The 13,742-nt window shown below is 38.7% G+C and overlaps 1 protein-coding gene across 1 annotated transcript in view; it reads right to left on the bottom strand.

The window, feature by feature from the left end:
• MAML2 (mastermind like transcriptional coactivator 2) overlaps positions 1-13,742 on the bottom strand; it is a 383,748-nt gene that overhangs the window by 83,250 nt on the left and 286,756 nt on the right. The gene's annotated exons all lie outside the window — the stretch shown is intronic.

The following is a 13,742-nucleotide window of genomic DNA, read 5'->3' as shown; positions in this document are numbered from 1 at the left end:
TAAATTAGCAATCAATCCATTCATTTAGATATACTGTTCCATATGTTTTCTGTTCACATTATTTTTGGTTACAGTATCTTAACTATCCAGCAGATGGCATCTGCTTCAAAACTCTCCTAACTTCCATTTACATTTCAGGACAAACAGGATACTGATACACTGAAACCTCCCTTAAATTAACTTCCACATTTAGTACCTAGAAAAGGTTGCTGGAAATATAATTAAGGGTAGACGATTCATTCCCTTTTTCTTGGTAAGAGTCATACTTCCCTCTTGCCATGCCCATGGCACTACCATGGACACCTAGGAAAACCTCAATAATTTGAAAGGAAACATAATCAGAATTAAACCCACAAGCTCTCTTTAAAAATCTATTACTTTAATTACTTTCAGCACTACACAAGAGCTTAGTATTAATGGCATATTTAGACAAGCAAAGCTAATCTCAAACCTCCTCTAAGAGAGAAAGAGGCAGGGGGAAAAAAAAAAAGAGCCAGCTCCTCCAAGAAGTGAGGGGTAAATGAATACACAAAGCTTTATGCATAGTTACCATACAGAGCCTTTTCCCTCTGTACTTTGTATGAAAAGATGGGTGTGATTGAATGACTTCTAACGTTTAATGACACCTTTGCTCCAGTGCTTTGTAAAGCTCACACATGAATACACTGATCCATTTCCAGATGATCCTGGGGCTCCCATCCTTTTGTGTCAAGCACAAAGAAAAAGGAGAGAGAGGGAGAGACAGAGACAAAGAAACAGCCCATGTAACCAAGCGCCGAACATGATTTGAACAACCAACTTAGTAAACATCAATCTTAGGCTGTGTTATGTGAAATGGAGTCATACTCCAAAAGAAATGTTGGCTACGTTTAAAAGATCACTTTGTCTAAAGAAAATGCCAAGTTGAATTTTCATGTAGTAAGTCATCTTTCTACAAGAAGCTGACAAGACAAAAGCAACAAAGTGAAAAGGTGAAAAATGGCTCATTTGAAAAAAAGTAATAGCATTATAACCTTTTTTTTAAAAAAGAGTCTGGTTTCCTTGTTTTGTATTATTTGTCAGGGATCAATGTGGCTATGACAAAAGCAATGGGTTAGAAATCAAAAGACTTGTGTGACTTGCTGGGTTACTTTGTGAATCACTTCACCTCCCTGGAAGGTGGTTTTCATCTATGTAATATAAAGGATAGAACCAAATTACTTTTGGGTTCACCTTCAGCTCATGTTTGTTCTAACAGGGCATCCCTGCACCCACAGGGCAGGCTCTTAGCACTCATTTGTGAGTGTGAGTCATAAGAAAGGATAGTGGAGCTTGGATAGTGGTGGGGTCTGGAGCTAGTTTGCCCAAACTGAGCCATTGGAAAGGATTCTAAAATTCTGAAGCATTTTAGAATCCTTTGGGTTATATGTTCTCTCTTTTAGTTTTAAGGCTTTTTCTGAGAAAAAAAAAAAAAAAAAAAAAAAGCCCAGGTTGGGAATCCAGTCTTTGACATGAATCTCTTTGGTTCTAACTTTTAGCTCAAAATAAAGTGCATTTGACCATTCAATTCTTTATGTATAGCATCATGCACGTTCATGAATCTCTTTAAGTCTGGAATTTTAAAATGCCTGACATCTCCTGCCACAGCCACTGTTAATATACACAATGGATTCTTCAGAAATGCAAGGTTAGAACATCTGAAGCAGGAGAATACTGATTTATATGGAAGCTGAGAGTATACAGTATCAATAAAATGTACTTTTGACATCTTGGCTTCCAGAGAAATACACTTTCTTTGTTCATTCACAAGTCTACTCTATTTCCACCTCAGATTTAATTATCTTCCCAGTTCTCATTTGCGTATGTGTAGGCTACCACTCACAATACACCAAGCCCTACATGTGGGAGGCACAAATCTTTTCATTCAAAAAATAATAATGTGGACAAGACATTTTGACTGCAAAGTAAGTGCTTCAGACAAAGGCAAGAGGATGTTAACTGTATTCTAAGAATACCAATGTCCTTGAAATGAAAGTTGTTGTTTGGTGTATTGATCTATATCAGTAGTGTAGACTTTGAGTGATCTAGTTTCACCTCCCGAGTTTGCTGATTAAAGAAACGAAGCCCGAGAAGTGTAAAGGGTTTGCCCCCAAATCACCCAGATCTACAGTAGCAGAAGTAGGATAAGAACTTGGGGGGATATATATATATATATATATATATCTTACACACTAAAATCAGTTATACATCCATGACTGCCATGGATGCCAGGATCTCACTACTGCTGTGCATCCTTTCTGTTTCTCTGTCTCTCAAATTTATTCTCTTTGAAGTGAGCTCTCTAGGAGCCATTTCATTCCTGATTTGGAGTTGATTTCCCCTGCATGTCTCTCTCACATCTTTTTAACTCCTCCTAAATGCAACTTAAGCCAAAATATCATCTTCTACCCATTCATCCATCTTTTCAGTATCTGTCCGTTTATCTATCCATCTATTCATTCACGCACCCAGGCATCTATCTGTCTCTCCATCCAAAAAACAAACAACCTCAGAGTGTTGAGTCCTGATCTAGACCTGGTAACCAAAATAAAATAGTATTGTTCCTCAAAAAGCTCATAATAGAGCTGAGTTTGCTCCTGAATAATCTTTTAAAAGTATATCAGTTTTATAGTTTCTCTTAACAATCATTTTAAAAAGATTCACGTTATTACAACAAATGTTTCACTTTCCTTATTTTCTAAATACAGCAACACTTCATCTATTTGGCTTTGGCAGAGAACGAGGTGTTCCACAAAAGTAAACTCTGTAGACCACTGAAACCAAAACTTTTGAACAGAAATCTTCCTTAAAGTGTATTTCATACTTCTCTGCCTTTGGAAACAAAATACACTGAACACGATTTAATCTTTTTCATTTTACACAACTGAGAGTGATCTTTAAGGAAAATCCACCATCATACTGGACAGGGATATTGTTTTGTGTAGAACTTTCCAGGTTTCTCTTTTAATATCGAGCAGTTATAACTTTTCACTGCAAGTTATGCTTCCTTCCAGCAGTCCCTTCATGAACTCTTCTAATTTGCAGGACCAGGAATCATATCAGAAAATTCACCAAAAGTTAGGTCTTAAATCTGTGTCAGAGCCAGGAAGGCCTCAAGTAAGGGTGTCAAGTAGAGTGTCCACATGGTTTTAATGAGTAGATTTGGGGACCACAATTACATGCTATTTTCTTCTGACTACTTCCAAACTTAGAATAATATAGAGAGGGCTGGGGATACCATGCCTTCTGGCAAGCTGGCCAGTGCCAGTCAGCCTGATTGGAGCCTTTCATCTTATCCCCAGAAAAGGAGGCAACGATGAGGCAATCCAAGTCCAAGCAGTTTTTATCTGTTTGTTTGTTTGTTTTGTTTCTTTTGAGATGGAATCTCACTCTGTTGCCCAGGCTGGAGTGCAGTGGCATGATCTTGGCTCACTGCAACCTCCACATCCTGGGTCCAAGTGATTCTCCTGCCTCAGCCTCCTGAGTAGCTGGGACTACCAGCGTGCACCACCATGCCTGGCTAGTTTTTGTATTTTTTTGTAGAGATGGGGGTTTCACCCTATCGGCCAGGCTGGTCTCAAACTCCTGACCTCGTGATCCACCTACCTCTGCCTCCCAAAGTGCTGGGATTACAGGCTTGAGCCACCATGCCCAGCCCAAGCAGTTTTAAAAAAGAGTGAGACTGCCTCTTTGAGGTACCTTGTTTAAGTGAAACCCAGTTCTCTCTATTCCTATTGTAGGAGATATCAGAACTCTGCCCATCTGCCTGCCAGAATATCTCCTGTTCCATGAGTTCTAGTCCAACAATCTCAGCTTCTACTTACAGTGCAACCTACTGCCAAGTCCTGTGCCAAGCCCTTCCCTGTAACAGGATTTCCTACATCTCTGAGAGTGCTACTATCCCATGTTAAAGGAGGAACTTCCAGCCTGGCCAACATGGCGAAACCGTGTCTCTACTAAAAATACAAAAATTAGATAGGCATGGTGGTGCACACCTATAATCCCAGCTACTTGGGAGGCTGAGGCACAAGAATTGCTTGAAGCTGGGAGGTGGAGGTTGCAGTGGGCAGAGATCATGCCACTGCACTCCACCCTGGGTAACAGAGTGAGACCCTATATAAAAAGTGATAATAGAAATAAAAAATAAAAGAGGAACCTGAGGCACAGAGAGTTTAGGCAATTTACCTAGGGCAAGTTTGTAAGAAGGTACCTTGGATTCTTAACTTGGTTCTCTTTGTCACAAATATTTACATGCATAAGATGATAATTCTGCAAAACTATGACTAAAACAGATGATAGAATTCTATGATTACTTTAAATTTATACTTCATAATAGCACTAGGTTATAAAATAAGAGCTGCATGGCCATAGGTGAGTAAATAAAAAGCAATAGTTTAAAAAAATCAATCTGGATTTTAGCTCATTCCTTGTCCATTTGCAGACTTTGATTCAGATTTTTAAATCCCCTACTTCCTTGTCCCCTGTGCATGGTTTATGATAAATTGTAAGGTTGAGAAAAACAGAAAGAAGTCCATGTTATGTAATAAACATAGAAGTGGATAAAACTATCCTATTTTGTGTACAAGTTGAGTATCCCTTATCTGAAATACTAGGGACCAGAGGTGTTTCACATTTCTCTTTTTGGGGGATGGGGAGGATTTTGGAATATTTGCATTATTCTTACCAGTTCAGCATCCTAAACCAAAAATCTGAAATCCAAAATGCTCCAATGAGCATTTCCTTTGAACATCATGTCGGCACTCAAAAAGTTTCAGATTTGGAAGCATTTCAAATTTTGGATTTTGGATTAGGGATACTCAACTTGTATTTCAAAAATGTTTATTGGGAACTGGTCATGGGATAGACATTTTTCTAGTCACGAACTACTTAAGGATGGAAGGAAAATGGTCTTTGTCCTTGAGCATCTGACAGCCCCACAGGAGATGGAGGATTGTAAGTAAACCACTAGATCAATGTGTTAGGTGCTAAAAGAGAAATATGCTAAAAGGTGCTGGGGATCCTAATATTTATCTCTGCTGAAGGCAAAGATGTTCAATGAGCTAGTAGGTCTAGTTGGCTGAATAAAGTCAAGAGGGAAGAGGAAGAGTATTTCAGGTCCAGGGAACACCACAAACGCATGAAGCAATAAGAGCTTCACGTGGTAGAAGCCACGAGCTGTTATCGTCAAGTGAGGCAAGAACTTTATGTGTTCAAGCTGAAAATCGTTTTGTAAAGTTACAAATGCAATAACTAAAGAAATGTATGATTACATTTTCTGGCACCATTTTAAGTAGACAAAACACACAGTTAAACTTTTCGGAAAAACTAGTAAATTTTACACTACAGTGAACCAGTGATGCTTCTAATATACCCAACAGGATTCAATTGATTTGGAACCTATTCTTGTATTATTTAAAATGACTTCCTCCATTTACAATTTTTTGGTCCCTATGTCTCTATAGGATCCGGACTTGTTAGACCATTTGTTCTAATTTTTTTTTTTCCAGAAAAGATCACTATTTATGTTATCGCCTAGTACAAAATCACCCACATATCTATTTTATGACATTTCAAATATCATAGAAACACTGAAGCATGCACAGAGGCCCCAGATCTAAATAAAAAGACCTAATGAGAAGAAAGTGGGAATTTAAGTGAAAATTACACGGTAGCACACTTCTGTGAGTACAAATGTGCTGCAATTCGTTAAAGCGGAGGCCTTCTTTTTGAAGACCAAAGTGCCACGTTCAATGCTACTACTCCCTGGGAGAAAATTAGGGTTCTTTGGCAATAAAATCAACTCTTTAAAATCGCTGCCAAGTTTTAGTTTACTAGATGGCAGTCTTGTGGCTGAGATCTAAGAGTTATTCCTTTTAATACTGTAACAAAGCAGTAGCTCAATGGATAATATCAATCTGTTTTTTAAAAGACATAACTTGTTTTTCATGAGGCCAGAGTAAAGAAGCATTCTTCCATGTCATAGAAGGAGAGACTGAGAACTCAAGAGGTTTAGTGATCTCTGGGTCTGATGAGAAAGTGGACCTAGAATGAACTTTCTTAATCCCCAAGTTATTCTGGCTCTGAAATATAAACAGACACATACATGAAAGAAAGCAAAATGAAGGGCAACTGTGCTCTTGTGTATCTGATGATCGGGAACAATAATTATTTGTCCTATGATTCCTCCTTAAGGAACTTCTCTGCAGGTTGTTGAATTCCCAAGAAAATATTCACATAAGGGATTCATTTAGAAATCCCCTGAATTTGTTTTAAGCAAAATGACAGTTATTCTTTTGATTACCAGAAGTAGTCTGCTTGGATTATTCTTCCCCTCTGGCTTTTCTGGATGCAGAGATGGTGCAATTTCAACAGTTGGGTGAAGGACAAAAGTTCACATGACAGAGTGTGCATCTGAAGGTAACTGAATGCTGTATGAAATAAGCTGGAGGCAGGAAGGCCATGCAATGCAGGTTCCCTTTTCTGAACAATGTCTCAGGGAGGAAAATATAAAGGTGAAAATAAGTTTGAGAAGATAAATCTGTTAAGTGTATTCATTGTTCAAAGAGAGAAACAAACCAGAAATCAGAATTCTTTCCTTGGAATATAGGTGTCTACTACCAGCCCAGTTTTGACATCAGAATGTCATGACATGAATAAAGAGCAGAAGATCCACAAGTCCTACAAGACAGGCCACTTTCCTCCTAGACAAAAGGCATAACAACCTGTAATTCAGAATTTCAGAAGAAATTTTTTCAGATAAGAAATTTCCATTTCAAACAAAACTTTCCTTTTCCTTTCCTTCTTTTCTTCGGCCCTTCCTCTTTTCCTTTTTTGTTTTCATTTCTTAGTTTTTCTTTCTGCTAGGTGAAAGTATCTTAAATTTATCCTGCTTACTCTAAATACACCTCATAGATATATGTTCCAAGTAAGGTGAATCAGATGTTTAACGTGAAAGCTTTATTCAGCACAGACATTTCACTGAATATAAACCATATAGCAAAATAGGAAACTATCACGCTGTGAGAGACGAGTTCCACTTTAAGCATTATTTATAGAAAAAAAGCATATTTTAAAGAAAAAATGACTATTTTAATCATATCTTAAAACATTCTACCACTTTAGTAGTCTTTTCTGATAAATTTAATCAATTAAGATAAAATAAGTTGAAAGGGAAGGTTGGAGTATGGTACTTTTTTTTTTTGCCTTGGTTTGTGTTACATGCAGTGACTCAAAGGAAACAGAAAATTACTACAACTGTGATGTGGCATTTATAATAAATGGCTCAACCTCAGATTGCCCAGACACTAGGAGATTTAACTGGTAATGCCAGTGAGATGATATAGTATTTCCTGTACTGTTTTAACTTCTCAATAAGCATGTAGACACTGCAGTGAAGCGCAGGTAAAAAGTTCACAGCTGGAGGGGGCGTATAGGAAGTGCTCTGCAAAGCTATAAGCTTACATAGGCATCCAGCTGGAAATAACCTTGGAAGAGTAGAGGAGGAAAATACACATGGTAATGATTTAAAATTTACAGAATGTAGATTTTAGGGGCTACAATAAGGGTGGCAGAGTTTTCTCTCAAAGGGATTCTGAAATATGGAGTGGTGGAAGGAAGGGAAATGTAGAATCCAGTTAACATAAGCTGGGAGCACTTTAAGAGTATGCCTGCTAATTTTACCGCTTAGACAGGCTATCCAGGGAGCAGCACCCCTTCCCACCAGCAGCTCTCCTCATCCAAAGGGTGCCCAGCTCATTTTTAAGATCTGTTTCAATTGTCACATCACAGAGATGTGGTCACTCCCTTTTCAAAAATTTCACCTAGAATTTTGTACCTAAGAACATTTTCTGTTCTTGGACCTTCTTTAACTGTGACCCCTTCAACTTCTGCCACCATGAGATGATACTGTTACAATGACAAGGACTGTGTCTTACTCATCTCTATTATACTGAAGCCAAATATGATTATGTTGCCAACCCCCCAACCTAATAAAAGCTTTTCAATGCCTTCCCATTGATTTTAGGATAAAACCCAAAATGAACTCTTTAGCATGGCCTATACTCATACAAAGTCCTTTACGATTTGGTGCCAGTCTCAGTCCACCCCTCTGTCCACCTCTCTGGCACTTCTCCGATCTTTTCTTTCCCAGCACATTCCTGCTCTCTTGCTTCTTGGCCTTGCACATGTTGTTCCTTGGCCTGGGACATGCTATCCACCCATCTCCACCTCTGTTGCTGACTCTGTCCTCAAGGTTCACAATCTTCTGTAGGGGCCCCTTCCTTAATCTCAGACAAAATTACGCATCTCCACACTCTTTTATGCTTCTCCCTCTCATAACTCATTCTTAGTTAGTATTGGTTTTCCCAGCTAGATTGCAGGTTCTGAGAAGCTACAGGCTGTCTCTGCCTTTTTAGCACTGCACCCATAGTGCCTGGGGTATGTAGCTTGAATGCATGGTTCTACTATATGAGATTTCAATAAATTTTATTTTTTGATTAAGTGAGTGATTAATAACCACCAAAGACTGAGTAGTAACTATGTGCCGATGAGTACGTTAAATACTTTATACACATTATGTGACAAAATCATCACAGTAGTCCCATTGTTACCCATAATATGTATAATTACTCTTATTTATAGAAAAGAGGCGATCAAATCTTAGAGAGGTTGTTAACTGCCTGGGATACCTAGCTCCAAATGAGCTCAGGGATGCTCACTCCAAAGCCTAAAACTTTTTATGGGGTTATATTGTTTCTCAAATAACTACCCAATAAATGTTAATTAAAAACAAAACAAAAAAGTGTAAAAACTTGTGGCTATATCAGCTTCTTCCAGTTTGAGAATCTCTCTGTAATTGCATTTGATTTGCAAATTTAGTCTAAATATTCTTTTTTGCCTGTTGATACAATGTCTGCAGGACTAGAGTTCAACCAAGGGCCTCAGCTCTGTTCAGATGCTCCCTATGTGATTAGAAGTGAGATGAGTTCATGTCTGTAAAATAAGCCAAGAATGGCCAGGACATCTTTTACCTAAGAGTTCCAAGCCTCCTGAATGGCTGGCTCTAGGATGTTGTTGTTCAGTGCCTTCTAACTCTATTTTCCTGAAGATACATGATTCAGTGTAATGCCAGGTTAGTACCAAAGCACCTAAGCATGGCAATATTTACCCTACAAATTATGAAAAATATAAAATTAGGTCACAGCACAGCACCTCAATATAAGAAAATTCCCAACCAGCAGGGTGATTCAGTAATGAACCATCTGTGTTCCTGGATGGATCATCTGTGTTCCTGGACAGATGGATGGAAGCAAAAGCTAGGTGGCCATTGGTCAAGTTCACTCTAGAAAATAATAGGTTCACTGGTCAGGTCTCCTCTAGAAAATATTCATTAGACAAGAGAATGTCTAATGTTCCTTCTCAGATTCTCTGAGAAGGAACATTTGATAAAACATTTATGTAAATTATTCTGATAGCTTGTCCAAATGTGGAAAAATAGTTGTATAGTATATATATGAAGAGCCCAAACTTTGGATTCAGATGTTTCTAAGTTCAATTCCTTATTCTGCCCTTATAGCTATGTATCTTTGGCAAATCTTTGGGGTTCTTTCCACCTCAGTTTTCTTTTCTACAAATAATAAGGTCCACTATTATATTTGTAGAGGGCAATATATTCAGACTGTGGAATGTACCAAGTGCATGATTTTGCGTTAAGTTAATTAACCCGCATGAACTTCAGTGTGTCATAAAAGGTAGAGGGTAATAGTATCTTCTGCAAAATGTTGTGTGAGGGTTAAATGAACCAACAATGTAAAGTGCTTGGAATACTGTCCAGCACAGAATAAATCTTCAATTGGTTTTAATTATTAATGTTAATAGAATCTTGGAAACAACTGATTGTTTTTCTCACTTTTCATACAGAAGTTTTATATTTTATAAACTTGATCATTGTCATTTTGCTTGAACTCTAAGTGTAGAATAAAAGTTAAAAATTTTAAAGTGATTAGAATTCATGCCATAAACCAAGAAGCCAACATCTCAACAAAGTACTGTGTTCTTAGAAAACTAGAAGGAATGTTTTTGTGTCAAAGTGGACAGAAAATAGCTTTTTCCCAGAACCTAAAGTATCTGAATAAAATTGATCTTTAAGAAAACAATTTGGAAAATGTTCTGAATATATCTGATAGATTTTAAAATGCTTAATCACATTTTAAAAAGCTTTAAGAAGAGTTGCTCTGAAAATTGCCCTCGTTTTATCAAATATTTATTCCAAAGTCAATAGAAAAAAATAGAAGTTCTTATAATATACCCAGGATAGCAATTGATATTAGTTTTCATGGCATATCAGGGAAAAGTATGTGATTTTAAAAAAATATCTCCTGTGTTAGGCCTGGTATACAGCACTCTCTCTCTCTCTAGTGCACAGGCACGCGCGCGCGCACACACACACACACACACACACACACACACACACACACACACGGGAAAGAAGATAGAGCAAAGAACCCTGGCTTAGCTGTTAGCTTCCCAAAGTTCTCTGGATAACAACTTAGAGAATCTAGCAAGAAGAATCATGATTTATTCCATAAATCTCTCCAGTATCCATAAAGGATGATCCAGGTCTTGTCTGATTCTGGGAGTTGCCATTTATTGTGAACTTTTTATGTGCCAGGAGCTACAGTAACTGCTTATCATAAGTGGTATTACTTAATCCTCACAACAATCATGTGTGGTGGGTATTCTTCTCATTTTACATTGATGGAACACACAGAATTTAGGTACCTTGATGACGGTCACACAGCTAGGAATTGACAAAGCCAGGATTTGAACCAGAGTCCATCTGACTCCAAAGCTCATGCTGTCAGTTGCTGCTCTGTGCTGCCTTGCACTGGGAGAACACGGCAGAGCTGGTGCTGCTGGGAAAGGGCGAGCTCCCAGCCTTCCACCTGCTCAGGTGCTGGGTCCAGGCTCAGTAGGAAACTGGTTAGGTTGGGCTTTGATGCACCCATTCTCCTGCATCTAATCCCCCATTTCTCCCCAATCTCTTCTAAAGAAAGACTGAAAACTCACTCCAAATAAAGTGTCAATGACTGGTAATCAACTAATTACCCCTCTCATGGCTCTGGAGCTCAACAAGCAGCCACAACTGAAAAGGTTCTTCAGGAACCTTTTCCACAGGATGTGAGAAGAGGTACGTTGTTCTCCTTAAGCCCAAGGCTGGCCCTTCCTATCACTGCCTAGTCCTTGCTGATCTAAGCATCAGTGCTGAAGGATCCTGTCACTAATAGTGCCAATGAGTCTGTAAATAGTGTCATCGTGTATTAAACGACTCACTGGGGCTGGCACACACTGCCATTCTGAGGGCAAAAGGCAGAGCCCCATCTTTGTCCAGGGGAGGACAGAAGTTCCTGAAGTGGGAGAAGATCAAGGTCTCCATCCTCAAAGGACCCTCTGCCTACTGTGGCTCAAAGTGTGTGGGAGAAGGGACACAGGGGATGAATACAATTATATAGGTGGACTGGACCACACACACTTGGCCTTGGGCTACCTATCTTTAGACGCTTACTCTATATTGATGTTGAATCTAATGATGTTTCTTTGGAGAAGAGTTGAGACCTAAAGTGAGACCAGAGTCCACTGAATCCTGTAGGAATGAATTATAATAAAGAGTAGGATGAAAAGTCTTTTATTTGTTCAACAAATATTGATTAAACATTTATCATGTGCCAGATACCCTCTGAGGTGCTACGAGTATGACAGTGAACAAAACTAGGAAGGCTGGAGCTTTCATGGTGCTTAACTCCTAGTGAGGGCAGACAGATATAAACAAAAACACAAGTAAACAGAACAGAATGTCCAAAGGTGATAAAGGCTACAGAGACAAATAAACCCAGGTAAAGAGAAGAGAGGTGCAGGGGGAAAGGAAAGAGCAAAGACTCTGAGATGGTCTTGTATTTGGTGCATTCTGGGAAGGCAGGAGCGGCTGGAGGATAGAGAAATAGAGAAAGTCGAGGGAGCTGTGTTAGGAGCGGTGCGCAGTGTGTGTGCACACGCATGTGTGATGTGGTAGGCAGATCTCGTAGGGCCTGTGAGGGCTTTGCCTTTCACATCTAGTGAGATGGGAAACCAGTGGAGGGTTCTGAGCAGGGAAAAGACATCACAGAACACATGGCCAGAGTCCCTTGTGACATATCACAAACAACATCTAACACGCCTTCCTAAACCGAAACACTAGCCTTGCCCTTCAGAACTCTTTCTTCCGCTGGTAGCTGCCATTTGCATGCATTTTTCTCCAGCCATAGCATCTCCAGAATCAATGCTCATGTGTCCAGTGTAGCCTGACACTCCTTTAAAAACAACTCTTCAAGACAGGGACTGCCTTTCAAAATGCCTTCTTCGACACAACAGAGCACACATTTAGAGAAGTAACAAGAGGCCATTTCTATCCAAGCAAATGTGTTTCTTGCAGCCAACAGCATAGCCTTATAACAGGAATGTTTCTATTTCAGAGAGTAAGTCTATCATCTCAGTAACAATCCTTTAAAACACAAAGTTATCACATGATATTCTTACTCTATGCAGGGTAAGTCAAGACCCAACAAATGAAACACTTCTGGAAATTATATCCCTTTTTTGTTTTTTTAAATCATCTTTTAAGTCTGTCATTGGTAAACCAGATTTAGAACATTAAGAACTGCTGCAAAGATTTGTTATGAGAAATCTACTGAGGGTCTACTGAGTTCTTTGAATATGATATTTCAGATTAATATGGACATTAAAACAGAGACATGAAAATGCATATCCATGACTGCCTCTCTTGCTCTAGTTTTCATTTCAAACCCATATTACTTATACATTCCCAAAGAACAACTTCAAATATGATATTTTGCAAGCTTGTGTTTTCAAATTGCTGATTTAAAGGTCTTCTTGACCTCTGTACAGAATTCTAACATTTTTTTTCCTGCTTTGTTGGCCTGAGGGTGGTGATAGAATCAAACATGTTTATAAATAGGGCCAAATAAATTGCAAATTTCTTCCTAAGAGAGAAAGAGTTTTATGAAGAAAATACCTGCCAAGTCATTTTTTAAAAATCCCTCATCCACTGACATTTCTGGTTCAACAAGTTTTCTTCTTAATGTAGTTAAATGTCAACAAAAGCATTACTGCTTAATTATCTGAGTATCCTGAGTCATAAAATGCATATATCTCTTCACTTAGGAAATGTTTGGTTCTCAATTAAATTAGCTGTTTTCACCAGAATCTTTACTCAGCCACTGGAAAAAATAATTTTCCCCCTTATGACTTTCTCTACTACAATAATTGACCTGGGTTCATTTTCTTTGATATTACAGATGAAAGTCTGACTTTTCAAATACAGAGGTAAAGTAGATCTATGAACCTACAAACTTCACTTTTGGTACTTACCCTAGAGCAGTAGTTCTCAGCTCTGATGCACATAATTTCCTGGGGGAGCTTACTATACACACACACACACACACACACACACACACACACGGAGAGAGAAAGAGAGAGAGAGAGAGAGAGAGAGGTCCACACAGGCCCAACTTGAAGAGATTCTGACTTAATTGGTCTTGGGTGAGCCTGGGCATTTTTTAAAAGTATGTATTTTAGCACTTTGGGAGGCCAAGGTGGGTGGATCATGAGGTCAGGAGATCGAGATCATCCTGGCTAATACAGTGAAACCCCATCTCTACTAAACATACAAA

The sequence above is a fragment of the Rhinopithecus bieti genome, unplaced genomic scaffold, assembly GCF_001698545.2.
Source record: "Rhinopithecus bieti isolate Rb0 unplaced genomic scaffold, ASM169854v2 scaffold_12653, whole genome shotgun sequence".
Lineage (NCBI taxonomy): Eukaryota > Metazoa > Chordata > Mammalia > Primates > Cercopithecidae > Rhinopithecus > Rhinopithecus bieti.
Note: the sequence above shows the minus strand (reverse complement) of the source record. Positions and strands in the feature narration are given on the sequence as shown.